The sequence below is a fragment of the Diceros bicornis genome (genome assembly GCF_020826845.1).
Source record: "Diceros bicornis minor isolate mBicDic1 chromosome 30 unlocalized genomic scaffold, mDicBic1.mat.cur SUPER_30_unloc_4, whole genome shotgun sequence".
Lineage (NCBI taxonomy): Eukaryota > Metazoa > Chordata > Mammalia > Perissodactyla > Rhinocerotidae > Diceros > Diceros bicornis.
This window is the reverse complement of record NW_026690902.1, coordinates 12,014-24,026: the sequence shown is the minus strand read 5'-3', so window position 1 is coordinate 24,026 and position 12,013 is coordinate 12,014.

The window sequence follows — 12,013 nt, the reverse complement described above, 5'->3', positions numbered from 1 at the left end:
GTGGTGAACTTAAACCACTACACCAGGTGGCTGGCCCCCTTAAAGTACATTCCTTCGATGTTCCTTAATGAGCATTTGTTGGTGGTAATACTCTCAGTAAATGTTTGCATAAAAATATCTTTAATTCACCCCAGTTCTTGAGATATGGTTTGATTGGGTATACACTGAAGGTTATCTTCTCTCTGTACCCTGAAGAATTAATCCAACTCTCTCTTGCCTTCCATTGCTAAGAAACGTATCATGGGTCTAAATGTAAGTCTCCATAAGTGTTCTGTCCTTCTGCGGGGCTTTGAATATCTTCTTTTGTATTTGGTGTTCTTCGGTTTCCCTGGATGGATCTGACTCTAGATTTATTTTTTTAATTCTGCTTGAGATGTATTCAGCTGCCTGAAGCTGGAGTAGAATAATTTTATCAATTATGGAAATTTCTGTTATTATGTCTGAATAGTCCTTTAAATCATATATATATTTATATTTTTTTAATTCAAATATATATACACATATTTATACACATTAAATGTATATTCATTAAATATATATTTATATTATTTAACTCAATGTATTATATTATTCATATAATGATTTATGTTATTCAAAAAATACATATATTATTCATATATATAGTTTCCTTTACTTGACCAAACTCAAGCCAGGCTCCTTTGAGCCCTCTTCTTCACTAGGCCTTGATCTTGGCCTATAATAACTACAGCGTCTCAGCACAAATGTTTTCACCCAACACACACACATTAAAGACTTAAACACTGACATAGTTTCTAGCAGCTCAAATACACATCCCTACGATGACCCCTGCCCCCTTATAGTGCCTGCCTGAGAAAGCTCAAGGCAGCCAAAAGAATTGACTGTTTTTTCTGGCCAACACTCGATCATTGGCCCCTGACATCCCTTTCTTAGAGCATTTACCCAAAAGTGCTTACAACTGTGACTCTTTCCTCTGTCTTTTTGAGTTGTGTATGTGTCTCCTATAACTGCATTTCTCAAAGTCCTGAGAGCCATTCCTTGAGAGGAGGACAGGGTGTCTGCCTCCCCGACTCGATGAGAGGAGAGAAGTTAAACTTTGATCATTTCCAACTAGCAGACACAACTGGCCAGATCACACTGCACTGACCAACATTCTGTAGCTTTTCCCTCCCTGACTCTACTGAGCCCCTGCTCACCCCTCTGCCTGTTCCCTCATTCTCCCTTTCAAATGCCCAATCACCTCTGTACAAATCAAATTGAGTTCAGCCCTGTTCCCTCTTCCCTACTGCAGTGGTATATTACTGACTAAAATCTGTTCTGATCATTTTAACTAGATTCTGGTTTTGTGTATATTCTACATTTAACACATATCCTGATAATCTCATGCATATGCATATGTATGCATATACCAACACAACCATGGGCCCTCCAGGACCAGTTCAGCTGACCCCATGTTATCAACAGAGTAGTTCCGCATTATCTTTCAGGAAATGACACCCCTCGTCCAGTTCAGGCCAGTTGAGACCACCAACCCATCAACTGGGCTTGCACAAATGCTTGATAAGTGACCTTTTTGACATCGAGCTAAAAGCTCCATCCTCACATCATGGTAACACTGCCAACTTGTGAACACACATCTGATGAAGAGCCATGAAGCTTGACTTTGCTTGCGCAGATCATCAATTACCTCACTTCTCCTTACTTCCAATCACCTACCTCCACACATCAGACCACCCTGTCATTCATCCCATAAATTGTAATCCAAGCCCTGGATCAGGGAGGCAGATCTGAGACAGACACGTGCCCCCTGTCTCCTTGCCGATCAGTCTCACAAAATAAAGCTACAATTCTTTCCCCAAAAGCTAATGCCAGAATAATTACCTTTTTAAATGTAGATTGGGCAAGAGAACCTCAATATTGTGCGGTAACATCAATACATATATATATACATACTTAATGGATGTTTTATCTTCATTTTCTTTTTCTTTGCTGAAGAGGATTCACCTTGAGCTAATATCTGTTGCCATTCTTCTTCTTTTTCAAAGGAAGATTCACCCTGAGCTAACCTCTGTGCCAACCTTCCTCTATTTTGTATGTGGGTTGCCACCACAGCCTGGCCAACTGATGAGTGGTGTAGGTACATGCCCAAGAACTGAACCTGGGCCGCTGAAGTGGAGTTCTCTGAATTTAACCACTAGGCCATGGGTCTGGCCCACCTCTAATTGTTTTGAAGATATTACTAGTGATGTATTTGAAGTTTCACTATGATCTCTGGATTCCCTTGCTGCTCCTTTAGTCCCTCACTTCAGTGTATGTGTTTCTTGATCCATCTTTCAAGCTAGAGGAGTTCCTCAAATATCTAGTGGTCCTTGGCTACCCATTTGTATTTCTGTGATGAGGAGGAAACAGCTGTGTATGATCTCTTTGTGCATGATGGGGCCTGTGTCTGTCTGGACTCAGTGTTTCTTCAGGGGTGTAGAGTGTTGACATAAACAATCAAACAATGTTGGTACCCACGCTGATCTCTAACAACATACTTATTCCACACATTCCCACAATGACAAACATCCTCTGAACACTTGGAAATGCTGACAACACACACACACACACACATACACAATATTTGCAAATGACCAGCAGCATTCAGACTGTAAACTGCACCTGATAATGCACACTGATAATCAGAACATACACACAAACTCACACACGTACAGACCACTCACTGTCTCAGAGCCCACAGTGACTTGAACTCTCTAGACACACACAGACATCAACAAAACACACCTTCACATAGATGCTATAATAGTCATGCACCCTATGACCATACAGAATTGCTGAACACACACATCCACACAACAAGGAACGTGGCCGTGCACGTGTGGGCTTGATCAGGGGTTTTTTCACACCTCAGCATCAACATGGACACCCCGGGGCGAGAGGGAGAGGCAGAGGGAACAGGGAGAACATGTGGGGAGCAGACAGGAGGCACTTGCATAAAGCAAATATGATACCTGCAAAGCTGGTTGCTAAATGACATATGACTCAAGGGTATGAGGAGCCAAGAGGATCTGAAATGGTACAAAGGAGGTGACTGATACAAACCCATCACAAGATATTGAAATGTAAGGGACAGTGATATTTTAAAAGGCACTGAGGAGAGTTCATCAAAGCTTAGGTATAATTCCAGACAATGAGTGACATGGAATTCTGGCCAGAGAATAGCCATTATTGCTGTTAAAATTCCTATTTAAATATTTCTTATAAAATTATACTCATTGAAAAATGACAAATATTCATTGGTTTAAAACATTTCAGGATAAAATTACTGCAGGTTCCACTTTTATTGAGTAGCTTTCCTTGGGCAGCTATAAAAGCTGGATAAAGCACACAGAACAGCTGCTTGAAGGGTCAGAGAACATCCCGTGCAGGCAGGACTTGGGGGTCTATAATCTCTGAGATGAGGGAAGCACAAGATTGTGAGCACCAGCTCCATGCAGCTTCTCCCCTAAGGCATTTGCTATTTCAACAGTGAGAGAAGAGAGTCTGAGTAGAAAGAGGAGGAAAAATGAAATGAAATTTGGATCCAGCAAAGTCCAGTAACTTCTACTTCCAGTCAGATGTAAAGGCAGAGCAACAATTAAACATTGATTTAATAAATACAGTATGTTTGAAAACACCAAAGGGATGTGGAAGAAACAAGACTAGATGAAATAAAATTTCAAAAAGGGAAAAGCCTTTTTAGGTGAGATTGGCAGACATACCCTCACCCAGGGTAATTTGCATAATCTGGACTGTGGTAACCAGACTTGTGTTAGCAGAAGACAATAGTAAGTATAATCTGTCATAATTGATCTATGTTAGTTTTTAATATCACAAGCTTTGTTTCCCTGTTAAATTTTATTGCCTCCACTAGAAGACTCTGTGAAGGGAAGGAAGTTGTATCATTTGACACGTGATCTCCCAAACATTCTTCAGTTGGGGCTGGATGACTACTATAAATATTTGTTAATTGTTGGTTTCATGAATGCTATGGACTGAATGTCTATGTAGCCCAATTTCATACGTTAAAATCCTAAACCCTGACTTGATGGTATTTGAAAGTGGGGCCTTTGGGAGTTAATTAGATTAGGTGAGGCCATGTGTGCAAAACCACCATGATGGGATTAGTGCCCTTATAAGGAGATGGAGGGCCAGAACTCTCTCTGCCAGATGAGGGTAGAGCAACAAGCTGTCTTTCTGCAAAACAGGAAGACAGGTCTCACCAAAAACAAATCAGCTGGAACCTAGATCTTGAACATCCCAGTCTTGAGAACTGTAAGGAATACATTTCTGTTGTTAAAAGTGCCCAGTCTAAGGACAGCACAATGGCGCAGTGGCTAAGTGTGTGTGCTCCACTTCGGCGGCCTAAGGGTTTGCAGGGTCGGATCCCGGGTGCACACTAACGCACTGCTTGTCAAGCCATACTGTGGCAGCGTCCCATATAAAAAGTAGAGGAAGATGGGCACAGATGTTAACCCAGGGCCAATATTCCTCAGCAAAAACGAGGAGGATTGGTATCAGATCTTAGCTCAGGGCTGATCTTCCTCACACACACACACACACACACACACAAACACACACACACACAAACCCAAAAGTGCCCATTCTAGGGGCCTGCCCCACCACCCAGTGGTTAAGTTCAGTGAGCTCCTCTCCGGTAGCCTGGGTTCGGTTCCTAGACACAGACATACACCACTCATCAACAGCCATGCTGTGGGGGTGACCCATATACAAAATAGAGGAAGACTGGCATGGATGTTAGCTCATGGTGAATCTTCCTCAGCAAAAATATAAATAAATAAAGTACCCCGTCTATGATATTTTTGTTACAGCATCCCATACTGACTAGGACACTGAGTGTGTGAATAAGTTCATCTAGATCGATGATCCTTCTTCCACATGACACATTATTGCCAATGATTCCTAATTTGGTGTGAGTCAAATTTCCCTTAAGGATCATAAAGACGTTAGGACCCTTCTCCGTAGTTATGCACATATTGATACACGTGAAAACGTTGCATCAAGTGCTATATCGATGCCTGAGTCTCACACCTCATCCCATTAGCCTTCCACGAACCTCAGTGTTACAGCCAGTGCTTTGGGAAATAGAGGAAAGTCCCTGGATGGAAGAGGGGCTGGTATCCATCGTGCAACTCCTGTCCTCTGCCCAGCCAGCTCCCGTGCAGGGTCAATTTATAAGATGGGCTTTCCTCCAGGCAGCTCTGTCTTTCTCCCAGCCTGTTCTCATTTAGGATGTTCTCACCAAGAACAATGAGTGGAAATTGGAAGAGAAGAGCTACAGAAGGCATCTGCCAGGGGAAATTCTTTGTGGTTACATGATCTAGAATATGGACACCCGGCTGCTCTAAGGTGTCCTGAAAATGGAACCCTTCCCATGTCTGCAATATCACTCTATGTCCTCTTTCCCCACCATCTCTCTGTTCTTGGTGGCAAAATTCCCTTGGCAACGACAATATAAAAATGCAAATAAGGAATGGTCCATTTCCAGTCTCAGGATTCTGTGAAATTTTACTGCCTATCCCCAGTCTCCCATGACTAATGCCCTTTTTACTGTTTTAAGATTAAATCACATTTTAAGCTCCTTGAATCAGAGTTTTCTCTCATCCTTGTTATGTATATGCATTTTCTAACACAGAATATTGAAAACATTATTTTTGGCCCTACAATTTCCAGATTAATTCGCAGCTATTTTCTGATGGATGCATGCCTTTTTAATTATGTTTATAACTCCATTAACTATAGAAATTGACTAAATGATGAGTAGTAATGTACTAATACAGGAAAATGGTCCATTTTTATTCATCATAAAGTTTCATGTTTTCATCAAGACAAATACACGAATACTTAATTGTTCAGCAAAAACTCTTACTGTGTACATGTAAGCAATTATAAATCTATTGGAGTTGGTTTACCTTGTCGATTATTCCTTGTTTCTGAATTGTCCCTTCAGCATTTCCATGAACATTTTGGAATCCTGCATCCTTTTCCTAACATTTTAAATACTAGGTCATTGACAAAAGTCCACGTGACTTATCCAGTTGTGTGCTAGTGGGTCCTTTGTAGGGTGTCTTTCCAGGTACGTTTTCCAATGTTAACTCCAGCTGATGGCCTTGTGACACCGACGTAAATACTGGTGTCTCCACATATCATGGCGCCAGTGGTGTATGGTCCTTTACGGAGTCATATATAACCTAATACTTTTCATTCAATCAGTGTAAACAATGCTATGGAAAGTAGATTGGGGACAATTAATAAAAGAAGATTGATTATGAACATGCTGTTAGGGAGAAAAATTGAACCTCTGGCTATAAAGGTTTATGTTTATGCAATTAATCAGCCACCCTAACAAACCCCGTTCATAGGCAGGGCTATATACATATATATATTAGATTAAGATTGTATCATCCATTAGTTTGAATGTGCTTTTGTAAAGTATTCCTTGTTTCTCTTGCCCTTTCATACTGGGAGAAATACGGAATAGATAGAAAACGACGGGGTTTCTCTGGTCCTAACTCAGATCATGTAGGGCTTGAATCGTTGAACAAATGAGCCATTAACGGTGGCTACACCATTGGGATTTCCTGATCTAACATCGGTTATACACCCTATTGTGGATATGGACTCTAGAATCGGATTGTGCTGTTATCCTGAGGGTAACTTGTTCTGTTGATCAATATTTTAGATCAATAAGTGATAAAATATTTTGACTAGCTGGTCTAGATTTTAATCACTCGGTGGTTATTTTCTTCTCTGAGGTCACCACAACCAAAATTGTTAGTCCATTTAAGTATTGTTATCCCTTGATTTGGCTTATCTTTGTTTTATTTTTTAATTAATTGAAGCTCCATAGAGTCTTCTTGTCTTATTTTGTCATTCCCGCCTCTTCAGACAAAGGTCAATTTCACTGTTTAAATGTAAGACAGAGTAAAACCCTCGAGTGGCCGCTCATACAAGTTCTCATTTAGACAACAAATGATGATGTTGCCTTTGCAAAGTCTGGTCACCACGGCTTTTACACCGTGTCACTGAGCAAGCAGTGTCTGTAACACCAGAAATGCCAGAAAGGATGCTTTAGGTAAACTGATGTGGGCTGTGTTTGCCGATTTTCTTTTACTTCGTAAAGCTTTCCTTGAATGCCTACCTGTGTTGGGTTAACAATTAATATAATAAATAATTATTGGGTTGAATTTATTTTATTGTTAACTTTTGGTGATTATGTGTTCTGATATAAGATTATGCAAGGAGAAACAAATCTTAATCCTCATAGTAACAGTACTAATTCTATGAATTAATAGATTAATGCAGTATTAAATTAGGAGTTAGTTTCTGTGATTGAAATCAAGATAAGTATATTGTCGAACCTGAAGGCTTTCTTAATTGGTGGCTGAATTTAGGCCAACTAGGGTATTGTTTGTACTCCCTCTCTAAGGAAGATTGTAGCCTGTATCTAAAAGGCTGTACCTCTTTAGGGCTGGGTCGGGAGGATGCAGGAGTCTGGACAAGTGTGGAGCTGGCTCTGGCCCAGAGGGAAGAGCAAGAGACACAGGGCTCCTGCTGCCGGACACAGCTGCAGCAGACATCACTCATCAGTCATGACTTGCTTGGCTGCAGAGCAAAGAGAGCCCCCAGTCCTCAACAAGGTGTACTCCGAAGCCACTCCCGGGCAGAGCAGGGGACTGGGATGAACCCATTTGCACTCCCTGCTCCGCTAAGAAGTGCTTCAGGCCTCCTCTCCCCACTTACTTCAGCAGCTCCTCACTGTCCTCGGGACTCAGGCCTTCAAGGCCTGCCAGCAGGCTGCTCCAGCACTTCTCCTTCCTTATCATCGTCTCACCTCTCTGCTCCCAATCTAGTTCCAGGGCAAGTTACTTGTGGCTCCTGAGTGCTGTTCCTTGTCCTGGAAGGCCCTTCCTTCACCCCATCCACCCTGTGCACTCCTACTTACCCTTCAAGACTCGACTCCAGTGATGCCTCCTCGGGAAGAACTCCCTGATGCTCCATCTTCCCAGGCATGCTCTGGGCCACCACTCTGCCTCCTGCCTACGTCCATCACTGCCGGGAACCTTGCTGGGCCCTTATCTGGTCTCCACGTCCAGTCTAGCCCCTAAGTGGGGGAGGAAATGCTTAGGCTCAGACAGTGGAGCAGACTCCTGGACCGTGGTGACACTGCCCACCCAAGGAGATGTCATTCTTTGACCCACTTCCAGCTTGGGCCCAATGCAGCTCAGGGGGAGCCAGGACACAAGGAGGCTGGCTCTGGTCTCCACAGGTCACAGGGTCAGACTAGAGAAAGGGGACAAGGGACCACAAAAAGGGCCTCAGGACAGAACTCCAAGTCAACAATACCCTTGCCAAGGGCAGCAGGGGCCAAAGGCAGCTGCACAGGCTGCAGGAGGTTCTGGTGAGCTTTTCATCTGCTCAGAGAGGCCCAGGGCTGGATAGAAGGATCTCAGGAGGCCCGTCTGAGGTGGAGGCCACCTCGGGGGCATGTAAGCAGAAGCTGAGGTTCCCACAGCAAGTGGAATCTGAAGAGGTGACCCTCAGACCCCTGGCAGCTCTAACGTCTCCGAGTTGGAAGTCAGTGCCCTAAGTCACAGACTCTAGCTGCCTGCTCACAGGGCTGTGCCTCTCAAACACAGCTCCCAAGGCAAGTGGAGGCTGAGGGTGAATCAAACTTCCTACCCATGAGAACCTCTGTGATCCTGGCTTCCCACAAGTGGCCAGGGATGATGAGCAAGGGACAGAGGGAGTGACCCACACGACTTCCCCATGGATTCTGAAGATACTTGTGATTCACGGGGCCAATTAGTATCTGTCCTCCTGTCCACTCCTCTCTCCCCAAAAGTACATGTCAGTATTTACTATGACATCCACAGACACATCAAGGGCATCTGGGAAGAATCATGTGTACACCTGGAGAGAAAGAAACTGTGAAAACCAGTAATATCTGCATCCATGTGTGCAGATACTGACATCCACATACAGCTGTCACATTGCTCCAGCAGCCCTGGAATACTCCACAATCACACTGACAGGTTTTGGCACATGGCAGCCAAACCAACTGGTGGTGTCCCCGAATGCCACCACTGCTGGGGCCTACCTTGAGATTGGGGGGAGCCTGGGTGCCATGCCCCATCTCACAATGTTCTGGCTGGTGTCCAGAAGGGTCTCACAGCCTTTGAGGATCATGTACTCCATGGCTATGTTTTTCTGGATGCTCTCTGTCTCGTTTACTTCATTGTTCCTTATCCTGTGGGGACAGAAAATAAGCCAGAGACAGGCTGCCCCCACCTCTCAGGGAGTAGGGAATGCCGGGCCTCTGGCCAGACGTAGGAAGAAGACCTGGCACCCAGGATGCTCAGGTGGAGCCTGTGGTCATGAAGGGGGAGAGAGCACGCATATTGAATACCTGCTGTGCTGGGCATTCTATGGGCATGATCTGACATCATCCTTCTGACAGCCCAAGGAGACAGATGGCCTTATTTCAGAGAGACGGAAATGGAGATAAATAGCTAGAAAGCAGGTCTGATCTAAAAGTCTGAACCATGTCGAACAGAGATGGCAAAACTGGGAGGAGGACGGGTGTATAGGAAACAACCTTTCTTCATTACTCTGCCCCCCACACCACTGTTGGCCTTATCTCCATCCATAGAAGTCCACCCACTCATCCTGCCTCAGGGCCTTTGTACTTGTTATCTCCTCCCTTCACCCAATGCACTTTATACAGTTCTTCCTTAATGTTTGGGCCCTGGAGTTGCTTAGCTTTGGAGCACCTGGCAATCCTACTTGCTCATGGAAAGACTGACTTCAGTAGGTTCCAGCACACCTGGGAGGGAGCAGGACACACCTTGCCCCTTAATCTGAGAATAAGGACAACTCTCCTATTTGTGCTGTTCTGACTGCTGCAACAGCTCTCCTCTCCAGGAGGTTGAGCCATTTAACTGCTTTTGAAAAATAACATTGGTGGAAAAATAGAAGTGTGAGTTGCCAACTTTGCTAAGAGCCTTGGTGGGTTTTCAGGAGTCTTAGGAAGTTAGTGATTTTGGAGGGAAGAGTGTCTGGAAAAAATACCCCACCTACTCCAAGAAAAGCACAAATCCTCTTATTTGTCTGCTGATGCCTCAAATTCTACAACCACGACCAGATCACCAAGAGGGCTGTTTAATATGCATGGCTTTCGAAGTTCTCTCGTAGACACTGTCCCATTTAACCCTCCCAGCAATAAGAGATGACACTGGTGGGTCTGGATCCGTGATTAACGAACTCAGCATGATAAGCAAATTACTGGACCCTTCTGACCCTCAGTTTGTTCACCTGTAGAAGGTCGGAGTGAGGATGGAAGAGAACGCATTTCACGTGCTGACCTCAAGCTCATCACATGGAAGGTGCTTGAGTAAAGGTCCATGATGACTGTTGCTATTATCACTGGTTGCAAAGGTGTTATTATAAAACTATTTTTATCAGTTGTTTTCTGGTTATCAGACTGGGGCATGGAGATGGGGTCTCTTCCTTAGGAGCCTCAGTCCCTCCCTCCAAGCAGTGCTCTTCTCAGCAGCTCAGGCCCTAGCCCTGTTCTAGGATTTCAAGGATACGTTAGTTCCCTGGATATGGACTCGTTTTTGGAGGTTAGCAAAGGTAAGCAGAACAATTTCTTTTGAAGAGGGTGGGGATTTTTCTGAGGAGGGCTGTATTTGCTAAAAACAAGGTGGCGATTCCAGACTAGCAACACTAGTTTCACTCTTAGACAAGTGCCAGCTGCAGCTGCTCAGGACTACTGCCAGCCCCGGCTGGGGATTGTACTGAGAGCCACACTGTCCACGCAGCTGGGGAGGAGTTCCCAGGGCCACAGGCTCCCGGGGGGACTGAAAGTGACGACCTGGGTTACAGTGAGCCCAAGAGATGAGGTTCAGGAGAAAAAGTGGGACAAAGGCCAGAGGTAGGAGAGAGTCAGCCCCAAGGGAGGAGTGTTTCTGAGCACAGCCAAGGAGGATAGGTTATCTGATGGCTTCTTGCAGGGCTGGGAGCCTTCCTCAGTCCCCAAAGGGAAAGAGAGAGAAGGATGAAAGGGCTGCTGTCAGGGTGACAGGAAAATCCTCTTCTGTGCTACTAGGGCTGGGTTCACTCCAGGTGCAGGTGATCAGGTGGGACAACGGAGGAGTAGGCTTCAGGAAAGAGGATCAGGGTCTTGGGACAAAGGGCTTGGCACTCGTGTGCCTTCCTCACTCCTGCCCGCAAGGGAACAGGGCATCCCGCAGTGACGAGGAGCCTCGCTGGAGCCCCAAGTCTTCTCCTTGGGGAAGTGTGCAGGATTTGGCTCCTTGAAGCACGAGAAGACTGGGGTCTCCCCAACACAATGGTTTTTGTTAGTCTGCAATCACACTCTGATTGCATTTGCTCCCTGAATGAACCTCCACTCCGGGGCCTGTGCCCTGCCTGGTCCAGCCTTGTCCTCCCTCTACCCAGTTGGGATCCGCGGCCCTACTGGCTGCCTTTTGCTGGATTCGGGAAACCATTTAGGGCACTGAGTGGTTGGCAGGGCTGGGTACTGGACCTCACATACTGCACACCGACACTCCTTTGCAGTTTGTGGCAGCCCAACACTGACTACGAGGCTGTTGATCATCTCTTGGCCTTCATAAAGTGGAGACCCCAAGGCTCAGCTCTTGGTGTGCATCTCGTTCCTGCCTAAACTCACTCCCCTGGTGATCTCACCAGTCTTGTGACTTTAAATACCATCCCTGAGCTGATGGTTCCTGAATGGCTCCCTCCCTGAAATCCCAGACTCAAACGCCCTCCTCCCTTCTTGTCCTCTCCACCACTGTTGTCCATCTCAAGTTCAACATGCCCCCAGTAAAGCTCCAGTGAAGCAAGAAAGACTGCCCCTCCACACCTGCCCTTCCTGCACCTTTCTCCATCTCGGTTAGCAGCAACTCCAACCTTCTGCTTGCTCAGCCAAAAACGCTGGACTCACCCT